At 39.2% G+C, this 15867-nt stretch overlaps 1 long non-coding RNA gene across 1 annotated transcript in view; it reads left to right on the forward strand.

Moving 5' to 3' along the window:
* The window catches only part of LOC129047417 (uncharacterized), a 54220-nt gene extending 40131 nt beyond the window's left edge, over positions 1–14089 (forward strand). The window contains exons 5-7 of the long non-coding RNA XR_008527218.2: positions 8927–9020; positions 11166–11284; positions 13275–14089. This is a non-coding gene — a long non-coding RNA (uncharacterized LOC129047417). The remainder of the gene's footprint in view (positions 1–8926; positions 9021–11165; positions 11285–13274) is intronic.
* Positions 14090–15867: the final 1778 nt, after the last annotated feature.

Here is a 15867-nt window from a genome sequence, read left to right on the forward strand (position 1 = left end):
ACTTTCTCGTGTAACTTACTTGGGCCTTCAGGACCTGCTCGAGCCCAGTCACGTATATTCACTTCCATTTGATGATGGAATGCTGCTGTTCATGACCCACTTTATGGCTAGATGGGTCAGAAAGCACTCAGTTCATGATAGGCAGTTCAGGTCACATGGTGGCTTGATGACTCATAGTCAAATGTTCAGTTTTCATCAAAGCCCAGTAACAGGCCAAGGTCTGTCTCTCAAAAGGAGAGTAGTTATCTGCAGAAGATGGCAGAGCCTGGCTCCAAAATCCTAGAGCACTGTAATAAACCTATGGGGGCCTGCCAGAGGCTCCAAACAACATCCCTATTTGCCACTGACACGTGAAGAACCATTAGATCTGCTGGGTCATATGGCCCAAGTGGCAGAGCAGCTTTCACAGCAGCCTGGACCTGTTGAAGAGCCTTCTCCTCTTCTGGATCCTACTCAAAACTGGCAGCCTTCCAGGTCACTCAATAAATGGGCCAGAGTAACACACCAAAATGAGGAATGTGTTGCCTCCAAAATCCAAACAGGCCCACTAGGTATTGTCCCTCTTTCTTGGTTGTAGGAAGGGCCAAATGCAGCAACTTATCCTTCACCTTAGAAGGAATATCTTGACAGGCCCCACACCACTGAAACCCTATAAATTTTACTGAGGTAGAAGGTCCCTAGATGTTAATCAGATTTATGGATTTATTTCCCATTCTCTGGCACACAGATGTCTCACCAATAAGTTCAGTGTATTTGCTACTTCTTGCTCACTGGATCCAATCAGCATAATGTCATCAATGTAATGTGGTATCTTATGGAAGCAAAAAGTGATCAAGATTATGATACAAAATGAGAGTTGATATACCCCTGAGGTAGGACAGTAAAGGTATATTGCTGGCCTCACCAGCTGAAGGTAAATTGCTTCTGGTGGGCCTTATGGACAGGAATGGAGAAAAAGGCAGTTGCCAAATTAATGGCTGCATACCAGGTACCAGGAGATGTGTTAATTTGCTCAAGCAATTAAACCACATCTGGTACAGCAACTGCACTTGGAGTTATGACTTGGTTAAGCTTATGATAATCCACTGTCATTCTCCAAGATCCATATGTCTTCTTCACAGGCCAAATAGGAGAGTTGAATGGGTATGTGGTGGGAATCAACATCCCTGTGTCTTTCAAGTCCTTGATGGTGGCACTAATCTCCACAATCCCTCCAAGGCTGTGATATTGTTTTTGATTTACTGGTTTTTTTAGGTAGAGGTAGCCTTAATGGCTTCCATTTGGCCTTTCCCACCATAGTAGCCCTCACTCTACCAATCAGGGAGCCAATTTGGGTGTTCTGCCAGCTGCTAAGTATGTCTATGCCAATTATGCATTCTGGCACTGGGGAAATGTCCACAGGATGAGTCCAGGGACCCACTGGACCCACTGTAAGTCAGACCTGAGCAAAACACCATAATTATCTGACCTCCGTAAACCCCTACTTTAACTGGAGGACCACAATGATGTTTTGGGTCCCCTGGAATCAATGTCAGCTCAGAGCCAGTGTCCAGTAGTCCCTGAAATGTCTTGTCATTTCCCTTTCCCCAGTGCACAGCTACCCTGTTAAAATGCTAGAGGTCTCCTTGGGAAAGGATGGAAGAAAGATTAACAGCATAAATTGTCAGTAGTGTGGAGAGGTCCTTCCTCAAGGGGACTCAGCCTCCCTTTCATTCGAGGGGTTCTGGGTCTGTAAACTGGCTTGTCTGGAAATTGATTGAGGGGTCATTATGCTCTACCTTTATAATTCAAATTAGTCTTTTGTCCACTCAACCTGGAAGTTTTCTGCTTATATAAATTAAGTAGGAATGCAGTAGGCTTCCTATAATTTCACTTCTAGGAACACTGCAATTAATTAACCAATGCCAGAGCTCTACACGAGTCAGACTATTCTGATTGTTGCTTTGCCTCTGCTGTCTATTACAGTAGCATGCCCACCTTACCTTTGATGGTTGAGTACCTCCACTTGGGAGCTGCCAACTTGGGATCCAATTATTCCCATTGCATGTAAATTTTGTAGTCACTCATGACTGTGGTTCCCACTGTTAGATCTGGAATGCAGAGAAGAGCAATCACAGAGCTCTTCAAAGATGCAGGTGCTTCCCTCACAAATCTATTTCACAAAGCACAGTTCAAGGTTGTATCTTCTGGATCCTCCCAGCTGGGATGAATAGGTCTAAAGTGACTAATCCACTCTAGCATCCCAATCTCCCTAAGCCTTTGGATTCCTTCCTCTACATAAACCAAGGAAAATCAGGCATTTCCAGTTTGCTCACAGTAGGCCATCTTTTAATCCATATTTCAGCTAACCAAACAAATAAACTATTAGAACCTTTTTTTTAACTCCCTGAGCTACAACATTAAGTGCAGAGTCCCTACTTAGTGGACCCAAATCTATAAATTCAGCCTGATCCAACTCTATGTTCCTTCCACCATTATCCCACACCCTTAATATCCATTCCCATGTCCGTTCTCCAGATTTCTGCTTATATAAATCAGAAAACTCAAGTAGTTCTTTTCAAGTGTAGTCCACCTCCTCATGGGTCATACTCTGAACCTCAACTCTACAAGCCCACTAGGACTTTAGTCAAGTTATAGGTCTAGAAGAAAACAGAGGTATTGGGGGTGGCCCCTGAGGAGAATCAACATTATCTTGCCTGGCAACTGCATCAGGGGAGGACATCATTGTTGTCTCAGGCAGCACAGGGTTTATCTCCTCAGGCAAATGTGGAAAGGCTGATGGCAGCATGGGTCAGGGAGGGGATGTTGCCACTACTGGGGATGGAGAAGCTGCTTCTTCTGGCTAAAAGTTTCATCGGAGTTTACAAGCTCAGTGTCCCCAGCTTCATCAGAGTCCTCCCATATATCCATTCCAAGTTGCAGGGTTCTATTCTTTTTCAATCAATACCCTCACTTTAACAGTAGACACCTGGTGAGGCTGTGCATGCACCTTTCATTGCAGGTCAGCCACTAGTATGATAAGAGCTTGTGTCTGATTTTCCACAATTTCAGCTCTTTCTCTACAGGAGATAAGACTCTCACTCAGGGCAAGATTGGCAGATTTGAGGCTCAGTATCTGCTTCTGAAACTGGGAGTTAGAATCCCTGACTTCATCATTTTCTTTCATCACTTTGTCCAGTGAATTTAGAAGCAACCAACCAACCAATGTCATTATGTTCCTCGGTTCACCACATTAGTCAAAGGTATTATGTGTAGAGTCACTAAACTCCTTGCCTCTCATGAGTGGTGGATCAGGTGTGTCAAATGAATTTATTTTGCATAACTCTTTAAACAGTCCACACCAAAGACTACCAGTGTTCTCCACACTATTAGAATTAGAGTCCTTAGCATTTTTAGGTCTAATCATATTAAGAAGCCAACTCCAGAAACCCCAAAACCAACAAAAGAACTCCATCCTTAATAATCTGTTCCTCTAGAAAGACTCTTGATACCAAAATCTGTATTTAGTCATGGTTCTCTAGAAGGACAGAACTAACAGAAATATATATATATATATATATGTTAATTAAGGAGTATTAACTCACAATCACAAGGTCCTATGATAGGCTGTCTGCAAGGTGAGGATCAACGAAGCCAATCCGAGTCCCAAACCTGAAGAACTTGGAGTCTGATATTCGAAGGCAGGAAGCATCCAGCACGGAGAAAGATGTAGGCTGGGAGGCTAAGCCAGTCTAGTCTTTTCATGTTCTTCTGCCTGCTTTTATTCTGGCCATTCTAGCAGCTGATTAGATTGTGTCCACCCAGATTAAGAGTGGGTCTGCCTTTCCCCGTCCACCAACTCAAGTGTTAACCTCCTTTGGCAACACCCTCACAGACACACCCAGAATCAATACTTTGCATTCTTCAAACCAATCAAATTGACACTCAGTATTAATCATCACAATATTCTTCACAGGAATAAAAAAAAACTATCCTAAATTTCATATTGAACCACAAAAGACCCAGAATAGCCATATCTATCCTAAGCAAAAAGGACAAAACCAGAGAAATCAAATTACTGACTTCATATTATACTAGTTATGGTAAGAAAACAGCATGGTACTGGCATAAAAACAGACACATAGACCAATGGAACAGAACAAAGAACTCAGAAGCAAATCCACACACCTACAGTGAACTCATTTTTCTACAAAAGTGCCAAGAACACACACTGAGGAAAAGACAGTCTCTTCAATAAATGGTGCTGGAAAAACTGGATATCCATATAAAAAAGAATGAAACTGGACCTGTATCTCTCACCAATACAAAAATCAAATCAAAATGGATTAAAGACTTAAATCTAAAACTTCAAATTATGAATCTACTACAAGAAAACATTGGGGAAAATCTCCAGGACATAGTCTGGGCAGGGATTTGTTGAGTATTATCCCACAAGCACAGGTAACCGAAGCAAAAATTGACCAATGGGATCACATCAAGTTAAAAAACCTTCTGCACAACAAACAAAACAATCAACAAAGTGAAAAGACAAACCATAGAATGTGAGAAAATATTTGCAAACTACCCATCTGACAAGGGATTAATAACCAGAATATATAAGGAGCTCAAACAACTCAACAGGAAAAACATCTAATAGTATAATTAAAAATGGGCAGAAGATTTAAACAGACATTTCTCAAAGGAAGACATACAAATGGCAAACAAGCATATGAAAAGATGCTCAATGTCACTGATCATCAGAGAAATGCAAATCAAAACTACAATGAGATATAATTCATTCCAATTAAAATTGCTTATATTAAAAAGGCAGGCAGTAACAAATGCCGGCAAGGATGTGAAGAAAAGGGAACCCTTGTACACTGTTGGTGGGAATATAAATTAGTACAACCACTATGGAGAACAGTTTGGAGATTCCCCAAAAACTAAAAATAGGACAACTATATGATTCAGCAATCCCACTATTGGGTACATTCCCCAAAGAAAGCAAATCAGTATATTAAAGAGATATCTGCACTCCCATGTTTACAATAGCCAAGATTTGGAAGCAACCAAAGTGTTCATCAACAGATGAATGAATGAAGAAAATGTACATATACACAATAGAGTACTATTCAATCATAAGAAAGAATGTCATTCAGTAATTTGCAACAACATGGATGGAACTGGAGATCATTATGCCAAGTGAAATAAGCCAGGCACAGACAGAAAAGCATCGTATGTCATATTCTCACTTATTTGTGGGATCTAAACTTCAAAACAATTGAACTCATGGACAAAGAGAGTGGAAGGATGATTACCAGATACTGGGAAGGGTAGTGTGGGGCGGGGGCTGAAAGGGAAGTGGGAATGGCTAACGGGTACAAAAATATATAGAAAGAATGCATAAGACATACTATTTGACAGCACAATAGAGTGACTATAGTCAATAATAACTTAATCATACATTTTCAAATAACTTAAAGAGTATAATTGGATGGTTTATAACTCAAGGGATAAATGCCTAGGGGATGGATAACCCATTCCCCATGATGTGCTTATTTCACATTGCCTGCCTATATCAAAACATCCCATATACCCCATAAATGTATACATGTACTCTATACCCACAAAAATTGAAAATTAAAATTTAAAAATGTAATGAAATGCTTTATTTTATTTTTCTGGAAAATGTGATTGTGGCTTTAGGGGGCTAATAAATAGTACTCCTCTCTTTCCTACCCCAATAGATGCAGGAATCTGATAGAGATTAAAGCATGAACATTATTGATAAAAGCTAGAATGGAAGATGTGGCTTAAATGTTCAGCCTCAATAGATTTCCTAACAGTTTGCTCCATATTGAATTTTCCTACAGGCAGTAATGGACAACTGTATGCCTCTCCTGTAGAGACACTCATTATTCACTCAATAAATATTTATTGAATGTCAACTATGGGCCAGATACTGTTTTAGGTGCTGAGGATTCAACAGTGAACAACTCAAAGTCACTGTACTCAGGGAGTTCACATTCTAAGTAGTGAGGAGGTCTTGAGTCTGCTAAGACTTGAGTTTGGCTGCAGATCTAGAGGAAAGCAGAGTTTTGGGGGGTAGGTCCTGAAGAAGATCAGCAATATCTTGGAAGGTGACTACCTCAGGGGAAACCATTGCAGGTGTTTTAAGCAAAGCGGGACTAACTTCCTGAGGAAGAGATGGTAGGGCGGTTTCTTCTGGTGGAAAAGGCTTTGTGTAATTTACAGGTTCAAGACACCAGCTTCATCAGAATCTGCTCATATGTCTTGATTCCAGTTTTTGAGATGCCATTCCTTCCAATCAATGCCGTAACTTTAACAAAGGGGCCCTGTGTGGTTGGGCATTCAGTTGACATTGCAATTCAGCCACTCACAAGGTGAGAATTTTTTTTCTTTCATTTTCATAAACTTCAGTCCTGTGCCTACAGGAGATAACAGTTTATTTCAGTGTAGACATAGAAGATTCCAGGTCCCTTGTGAGAATGTTGAGCTAAGAATTTAAAGCCCTGAACTTATAATTTTCTTTCCCTAAGTTCTCAGGTATTGTTAGAAGAAACCAACCAACTCAATCTTGCTCATTTTCACTAAAATATTCTATTGGCAGCAAATACTTGAAGAGCTGAAATGCTTTTTATAAGCATTTGATTGCAGATATCTAAAGGAGATAATTTGCATAACTTTTTTGGCCATGAACTACCACATGCCATGAACTACTAGTGCTCCATTTACCACTGGAGACATGGTCATTAGTGCCTTTAAATCTATTCAGATCAGAGAGCCAATGCTAGAAAACCCAAAACCAATTCAGATAACTCATCCTTGAGATTCTGTTCTCTGCAACCACTCTCAGTATGCAATTCTGTTATCAGGATTCAGTCAGAGAAGCAGACCCACTAGGAGGTGTGTATCTATATATACATCTACCTATGTATCTATTTATCTGTCTCTTTGAATATCTATCATCTATCTATCTATCTATCGATATATGTATTTATCAAGACACTTGTCATAGGAATTTGATCTTTTTTTTCTTTTATTTTTTGAAACAGTCTTACTCTGTCACCAGGCTGGAGTGCAGTGGTGCGATCTCGGTTCGCTGCAACCTCTCCCTCCTGGGTTAAGCTATTCTCCTGCCTCAGCCTCCCGAGTAGCTGGGATTACAGGCATGCACCACCATGCTCGGCTAATTTTATTTTTGTATTTTTAATAGAGACAGGATTTCACTGTGTTTGCCAGGCTGGTCTTGAACTCCTGACCTCAAGTTATCCACCCGCCTCAGCCTCCCAAAGTTCTGGGATTACAGGCATGAGCCACTGCACCTGGCTGGAATTTGATCTTATATAATTGTGGGAGCAGCCACACACAGTCTCAGTCAGATTGTTGTCTTCATATCTGAAGCTGGAGTATGAAGTCCACAAGACAGTCACTAGGGAAGGGACAGTAAATGTAAATGGGGGCAAACAAGATTAAGCTGGACCCCAAAGCACAAGATGGAACCCATGAGAAATGACTAAAACTCTTGACAGCTCCTGTTGCTTCTGACCACAATAATATAGATGTTTGGAAGATGTGTTCTGAACATACACACCCGCATACAAGTTTAAAATCTAAAGGAAGATACAGAGGAAGGGGAGCAGTTGCAGGCCCAGCAACTATGAAGATGAGCTAGCCAGTGAAACCACATGTGAGCTACAAGGTGGCTGATGTTCCCCTGCATTCTTACTAGAATAGAAACTTACTCTGATAGAGATCTTCCTTCCTTTCTGCAATGTTTCTGTCAAAACTACAATTCATGGATTTCCTGTATTCTACTCAGCATCAGCTCTGAACACACAGTATCACAACAAGGCAAGGAATTTATTTCATAGCAAATGGAAGTATAGCAATTAACTCATGCTTATGGAATTCATGAAACTTACCATGTTCCCCTTTATTCTGAAGCACTTGACTTGTCAGAATGGTAAAATGATCTTTTGAAGACTCAGTTACTGTGTGAGCTAAGTGACATATTGTAAGCTCTTTTCTCCAGGATTCAGTAGCACCCTAAATCAACAACAATTATATCGTGCTGTTTCTCTCATAGACAGAATTTGTAGGTCCAAGAATCAAGAGGTGAAAATGGAACTGTCTCCTCTCACTAATGCCCTTAGTGATCCACAAGCAAAATTTTTCTTCCTGCTCCCATGACTTTAGGTTTAGCTGGCCTAGAGGTCTTTGTTCCAAAGGATGTAATGCCCCTACTAGGAGATAAAACACTCCATTAAACAGGGAGTTGAGACTGGCTCTCAACACTTTCAGCTCTGCATGACACTGAATCAACAGGTGAAAGAAGTTTCTGACTAGAAGTCAGTTTCTGACTGGTGAAAAGAGAGGAATTGAGGTTGCTTTACATAATGAGACAAATAGGAAGTTTGTTGGAATACAGAAGATGCTCTGGGAAACCTCTTAGCACGTTCCTGAGAGCAAAGTCCATGGAAAACTGCAACAATCCAATTTAAACAGAACTGCTAAGGACTCAGGCCCCTCAAGAGTAAAAGTTAGGACCACCTCTCCCAGGAAAAACATCATGACCAGTTGAGGGACTTTGTTAGGGCAAAGGAAATCCAGAAAGGACCATGGAAGAAGGTATGGAAATACCTGAGACTGGGTTATTTATAAGAAAAGAGGCTTAATCAGCTCATGGTTCTGTAGGCTGTTCAGGAAGCATAATGCTGGCATCTGCTTGGCTTCTAGGAGGCCTAAGGAAGTTTACAATTCATAACTATAAATATTGGCTATGCTATGGGACCAGTTGTAGAAACGAGGACTGTCATAGTTATGAGTTTTTTCTTATTTTTATATAAATATTTTTGTTTTATTGCTTCTTTAATCCCTTATAATTTAACGTAAGACATCTTAATAGTGGTTGTCTGTATTTAAGTTACAGGATATCAAAGTGGAGTGTGAACCAGCCAGGAGGAGAATGAATAACACCCAAAGACAACAAAGGATTTGTTGTCTTTCCTGGGGAAAGGGTTAGTGTGCTTTTCAGTTGCATGTGAGATAGTTGTAGCATAGTAGGAAGACATATGACTTTGTTATTGTTATTTCATATGAAGTATGGTTTAAGGAGATATGTATAGATGCCAAGTTAGCAAGAATTGGACTGTGGTATCTTGTCAACTTGACTAGGTTGAATTACATTTTTCAGAATTCTATTTCATGTGAGTTTTCCATTAGGGACGGTCAGGAGAAAGACCTTCTTTTAAAAGACTATGGGGCAGAATGATATATTTAAATATCTACATGTAGGTAGATAGGTAGATAGATAAACATACAGACAGAAATATCTCTGTCTTTGTTCAGATAGAATAGATATCTGAACAGAGATAGTTCAGGTAGTTCATATATCTGAACAGAGATAGAGATATCTCTGAATATATCCATATATAGATATATTTATGTCTATCTTCCCTTTCTAACTACCAGAGCTATGAACTCAAGATATAGTATTAAATATGATGAAAACAGTCTTACAGAAACTGCCTAACCAGATCAGCTCCACAATTGTTGTGTACAGTCAAATCCCCACAACAAATCCTTTTACAAATCTTTCTTTTTTTGTAGATTTTACAAAATCCTACAACAAATCTTTAGATTTATAGATCCTACAACAAATCCTTTTAGATCTATAGATCTTGTAGTGGTTTTTGCTTCTCTAATTGAGTGCTGATATAATATATTCCAAATATGGAGCCAATAGAAGTTGCTAACATATTGGATTTAGGGTACAAAAGAAAGAAAGAGGTCGAAAATGACTTCAAGATGTCATTTGGAAACTAGAAACTAGAGAGCGAGAGGGCTGAAATTGAACAGGTCTAAGGGAGAAAATTAAAAATGTTTAGCAATGTTATATTTAAAATACCTACTAGACATCTAGATGGGGGTGTCAGGTAAGCACCTGGGTTTACAAGTCTAGAGGCTTCAGTGAAGAGCACTTAACTAAAGAAAAAACTGGGAAGTCACACCAATATCATAGATAATACTAAGGTTGTGGAAATGGATGCAGGCACCTAGGAAGTGAATATAGAAAAAGAAAGAAAATAATCTAAGAATGAAAAAATGAAAGAAGAAAAAGAATTAGAAAAATGAATAGGATTCATCAGAGATTAAGAAGGAGTAGCCAATACAGCAGAGAAAACGGTATCTAGCTATGTCAAATGTTCCTGATAGATGAAGACTAAAAATATAACATTGAATTTAGCAATGGAGAGGTCACTTCTGACTTTGAGTGGAACAACTTTAAGTAGAGTGATGGAGGCAAAAGCTTAACTAGAGCTGACTCATTAGAGAATGAGAGGAGAGGAAAGTGGAGACTAAAAATGCACTAGAATTTTCTCAGAAATTCTCGTGTCAAGTGTAGCAGGGAAATGGTAGAAGCTGGTGGGAGATATGGGATATAAAACACCTTTATTTTTAGATGAGAAATGTTACAGTATGTTTATATGCTGATGTATCAGGCCATTCTTGCATTGCTATAAGGAAATAACTGAGACTGGGTTATTTATAAGAAAAGGGGTTTAATCAGCTTACGGTTCTGTAGACTGTACAGGAAGCATAGTACTGTCATCTCCTAGGTTTCTAAGGAGGCCTCAGGAAGCTTACAATTGTGGCAGAAGATGAAGGGAGACCAGGCACATCACACAGCAAAAGGAGGAGCAAGTGAGAGAGCCAGTGGGTTGAGAGAGGTGCCACACACTTTTAAATGACCAGATCTCCTGAGAGTTCACTATCACAAGAACAGCACAAAAAGGATGGTGCTAAACTATTCATGAGAAATCTGCCCCTGTGACCACCTCCCACTGGCCCCACTTCCACACTGGGGATTACAATTCAACATGAAATGTGGGCAGGAACGAATGTACAAAGTATATCAGCTGATATAAATGATTAAGTAGATCAATAAAAGAAATTAATGATTGGGGAAAACTGCTAAAGCAATGCCCTTGGAAAGATGAAATGGGATCTAGAGCACAAGTAGATAGGTCTTGGATTGGAATGTAGGCTGTTTATGTGTAAATGAAAGAAAGGCAGTTATATGAGTTTAGGTATAGATGGATTAGTAGATTTGGTAATGGGAATCTGTGGAAGTTCTTTGCTGATTACTTTTATTTTCTCAGTGAAGAAAGGAACAAGGTTTTCAGCTAATAACATGGTTTGGGAAGGGAGTTTGAAAAGAGAAGATAAAGAAAGAAATACTCATCTAGGAGAGTAGGAGTGTGGATGGACTAGAAAAAAGGTAAGATTGCTGGGAAGCACTTGAGTTTGGTAGACATGGATTTAAGGACAAAGCCTATCTCAGTACATTTCACTGTGGAGAGGAGCAGGACACAACTCCGTGCAAAGTCAGATCTGAAAAAAAAAAAAAAAAAAGGAGAACAGAAGGAGTAGAGCCAACCATACTCAATTTCTTCTTCAAAGAAAGTGGTCAGATAAGTCAACCTACTTCCAGTACAGAGAAGAAAGCAAAAGGGCAGGGAAAAGCTGGAAGTATCTCTTTTCTGGGCTTTTTCTCCTTGGGAATGGAATAGTTGAAAATGTCCTTCCTTCTATGAAACCATGAAAAGGAGAGGTAGGTGTCCCCCTAAGATGTGGCATCATTTAATAAGGCCCCAATGGGATATGCATTCTGCACACTGTACTACAGGATTTCTTTAAAATACTTCTTAAAGAACCCTTCCAATTTTATGCAAATATTCAAAAGTCCCTAATGGGATTCATTTTAATTATTGTAACGGAAAAAGAAATCCTTGGTCCCCAACATGGAAATCCAAGGCATAAAGAAATCATAGGCTCTGGTAAGTGTTTTCTAAAAATATATGTGAATTTTTTTTTTTGGCTCAGTTGGAGTTACCTGATTCATAGGTCACTAGCAGGGAGCACATCCTTGTGGATCCCTTCAGAGACTGTCCTCATGCATTCATCCGTCACACTTCCATATGTTAGGTATCACATAGAGCTGGAGCTACAGTACAAGGGAATTTGAACACAAAGTCCTGAAGTTGAAAGCCCCAAAACTGAAAATGCTCCAAGTAATCCATGACTCATCTTGTTTGTATAATTGCAACACACAAACATACAAGTTAATCCTGTCTGGAGTACAAAGATGACATGAGCCAACAACTTCATGGCTAAACTCCTGGTTGGGTCAAGATTCTGAGTACAGTACAACTGGCTTTGCAACAGTCAGATGATACTGTATCTGGGCTATCTGATATAGAAGAATATGTAGAGAGGAAATGTGAGTGGCAAAAAGAATATCGAACTCCCGGCCCAACCCAGAATATTCTAAGTGTTGACAATAGTAGAGAAGGCTATGGCTGCTGAGACGTCCTTCCAACAATAAAATTGTCTCTTTATGAGATCTTTGAATGACAAAGTAAAGCTTTGCATTTAAATGTAATCAAGTTGTTTAAAAATACATAGCAATTGAAAATGTTAGGTAATTCTATCTAAACATAAATGTGCAAAATGATAGTTAATTTTATTTTTGACATTAGTTTAGCATTCCAGCTAAACTTGGGTAAAGCTGAGATTTTAATGAGATGCTCATATAGAGTTAATTTCAATATAGTTGTAGTTTTCCTATACCAGAAACTTCTCATTTAATTCGACAGAACAGCTATAAATTCAAGCATAAGTGCCAATACATATGGTAACAAAAAAAATCATAAAAGAAACAGTCTTTCATATTTAGCACTGGTTCTCTGCCCGAACTACAATTAGATTCACTTGGGGAAATTTTTTGAAAATATTGATGCCTGGACCCCACTCCAGGTTAATTGTGGCATAATGAAATGGGGAGTGTGGGTGTGGGAAGGCACAGATGAAGCTCAGAATCTCCTCAGGTGACCCTGTTCTGCACCACGATCTACAGCAATGATTCTCAATCTTGCTGTACTTAGAATCACCTGGGGAGGAAACTGCTGCAGACCAAATTGCATTTTAGTTCCATTAAATCAGAAACTTGGATTGCTGGATTCAGGTACAAGTATTTTTAAAGCTCCCTAAGTGATTATAGTATATAGCCAAAGTTGAGAACAACTACTTTGGAGCCACTGGTCTAATGGAACAAATTGCATTGATTTACTTCCCTTAATATTACTATGTATAACTAACTAAATAAGATGTATTATTTTATGTTTCTTCTTAATATTGGCATAAACCAATAAATGAGTGTATGTATGTTTCACTGATAGAAGAATATATGAATATTATTTTTGTACCAGATATTCCATCAGGAGCAGAAATGTTCACAGAAAAGGGGCACAAATTTTAGGGGCAGAGTAAGATGTGAACCATACAATCAGCTCTGAGCACCCTCCTCGGCCCATTTGCCTCATATGGTTTTAAGGATGGCAAGTGCAGATAAAGCTGTGAATGAGAAGAGGAACAGAGAAGTCATCATGGAACATGAGAGAGAAGCTATATGTTCAAGGCCCCAGAACCACAAGTAGAAGGAGCCTGGGTCCCACATAATTTTGTGGGTCTCATAGTTCTTTTTGTTTGTTTGTTTTTTGTTTTTTTTTTTAGAGGTCTGAAATCTTGCCCTTTTTTTAAATTTTTTATTTTATTTTATTATTATTATACTTTAAGTTTTAAGGTCCATGTGCACAATGTGCAGGTTAGTTACATATGTATACATGTGCCATGCTGGTGTGCTGCACCCATTAACTCGTCATTTAGCATTAGGTATATCTCCTAATGCTATCCCTCCCCCCTCCCCCCACCCCACAACAGTCCCCAGAGTGTGGTGTTCTCCTTCCTGTGTCCATGTGTTCTCATTGTTCAGTTCCCATCTATGAGTGAGAACATGCGGTGTTTGGTTTTTTGTCCTTGCGATAGTTTACTGAGAATGATGATTTCCAATTTCATCCATGTCCCTACAAAGGACATGAACTCATCATTTCTTATGGCTGCATAGTATTCCATGGTGTAGATGTGCCACATTTTCTTAATTCAGTCTATCATTGTTGGACATTTGGGTTGGTTCCAAGTCTTTGCTATTGTGAATAGTGCCACAATAAACATACGTGTGCATGTGTCTTTATAGCAGCATGATTTATAGTCCTTTGGGTATATACCCAGTAAAGGGATGGCTGGGTCAAATGGTATTTCTAGTTCTAGACCCCTGAGGAATCGCCACACTGACTTCCACAATGGTTGAACTAGTTTACAGTCCCACCAACAGTGTAAAAGTGTTCCTATTTCTCCACATCCTCTCCAGCACCTGTTGTTTCCTGACTTTTTAATGATTGTCATTCTGACTGGTGTGAGATGGTATCTCATTGTGGTTTTGATTTGCATTTCTCTGATGGCCAGTGATGATGAGCATTTTTTCATGTGTTTTTTTTGGCTGCATAAATGTCTTCTTTTGAGAAGTGTCTCTTCATGTCCTTCGCCCACTTTTTGATGGGGTTGTTTTTTCTTGTAAATTTGTTTGAGTTCCTTGTAGATTCTGGATATTAGCCCTTTGTCAGATGAGTAGGTTGCAAAAATTTTCTCCCAGTTTGTAGATTGCCTGTTCACTCTGATGGTAGTTTCTTTTGCTGTGCAGAAGCTCTTTAGTTTAATTAGATCCCATTTGTCAATTTTGGCTTTTGTTGCCATTGCTTTTGGTGTTTTAGACATGAAGTCCTTGCACGTGCCTATGTCCTGAATGGTAATGTCTAGGTTTTCTTCTAGGGTTTTTATGGTTTTTGGTCTAACGTTTAAGTCTTTTATCCATCTTGAATTAATTTTTGTATAAGGTGTAAGGACGGGTTCCAGTTTCAGCTTTCTACATATGGCTAACCAGTTTTCCCAGCACCATTTATTAAATAGAGAATCCTTTCCCCATTGCTTGTTTTTCTCAGGTTTGTCAAAGATCAGATAGTTGTAGATATGCAGCGTTATTTCTGAGGGCTCTGTTCTGTTCCATTGGTCTATATCTCTCTTTTGGTACCAGTATCATGCTCTTTTGGTTACTGTAGCCTTGTAGTATAATTTGAAGTCAGGTAGCATGATGCCTCCAGCTTTGTTCTTTTGGCTTAGGATTGACTTGGCAATGCAGGCTCTTTTTTTGGTGCCATATGAACTTTAAAGTAGTTTTTTCCAATTCTGTGAAGAAAGTCATTGGTAGCTTGATGGGGATGGCATTGAATCTGTAAATTACCTTGGGCAGTATGGCCATTTTCACGATATTGATTCTTCCTACCCATGAACATGGAATGTTCTTCCATTTCTTTGTATCCTCTTTTATTTCATTGAGCAGTGGTTTATAGTTCTCCTTGAAGAGGTCCTTCACATCCCTTGTAAGTTGGATTCCTAGGTATTTTATTCTCTTTGAAGCAATTGTGAATGGGAGTTCATGCATGATTTGGCTCTCTGCTTGTCTATTATTGGTGTATAAGAATGCTTGTGATTTTTGTACATTGATTTTGTATCCTGAGACTTTGCTGAAGTTGCTTATCAGCTTAAGGAGATTTTGGGCTAAGACAATGGGGTTTTCTAGATATACAATCATGTCATCTGCAAAGAGGGACAATTTGACTTCCTCTTTTCCTAATTGAATATCCTTTATTTCCTTCTCCTGCCTAATTTCCATGGCCAGAACTTCCAACACTATGTTGAATAGGAGTGGTGAGAGAGGCCATCCCTGTCTTGTGCCAGTTTTCGAAGGGAATGCTTCCAGTTTTTGCCCATTCAGTATGATATTGGCTGTGGATTTGTCATAGATAGCTCTTATTATTTTGAGATACGTCCCATCAATACCTAATTTATTGAGAGTTTTTAGCATGAAGGGTTGTTGAATTTTGTCAAAGGCCTTTTCTGCATCTATTG

The sequence above is a fragment of the Pongo abelii genome, chromosome 6 (assembly GCF_028885655.2).
Source record: "Pongo abelii isolate AG06213 chromosome 6, NHGRI_mPonAbe1-v2.0_pri, whole genome shotgun sequence".
Taxonomy (NCBI): Eukaryota; Metazoa; Chordata; class Mammalia; order Primates; family Hominidae; genus Pongo; species Pongo abelii.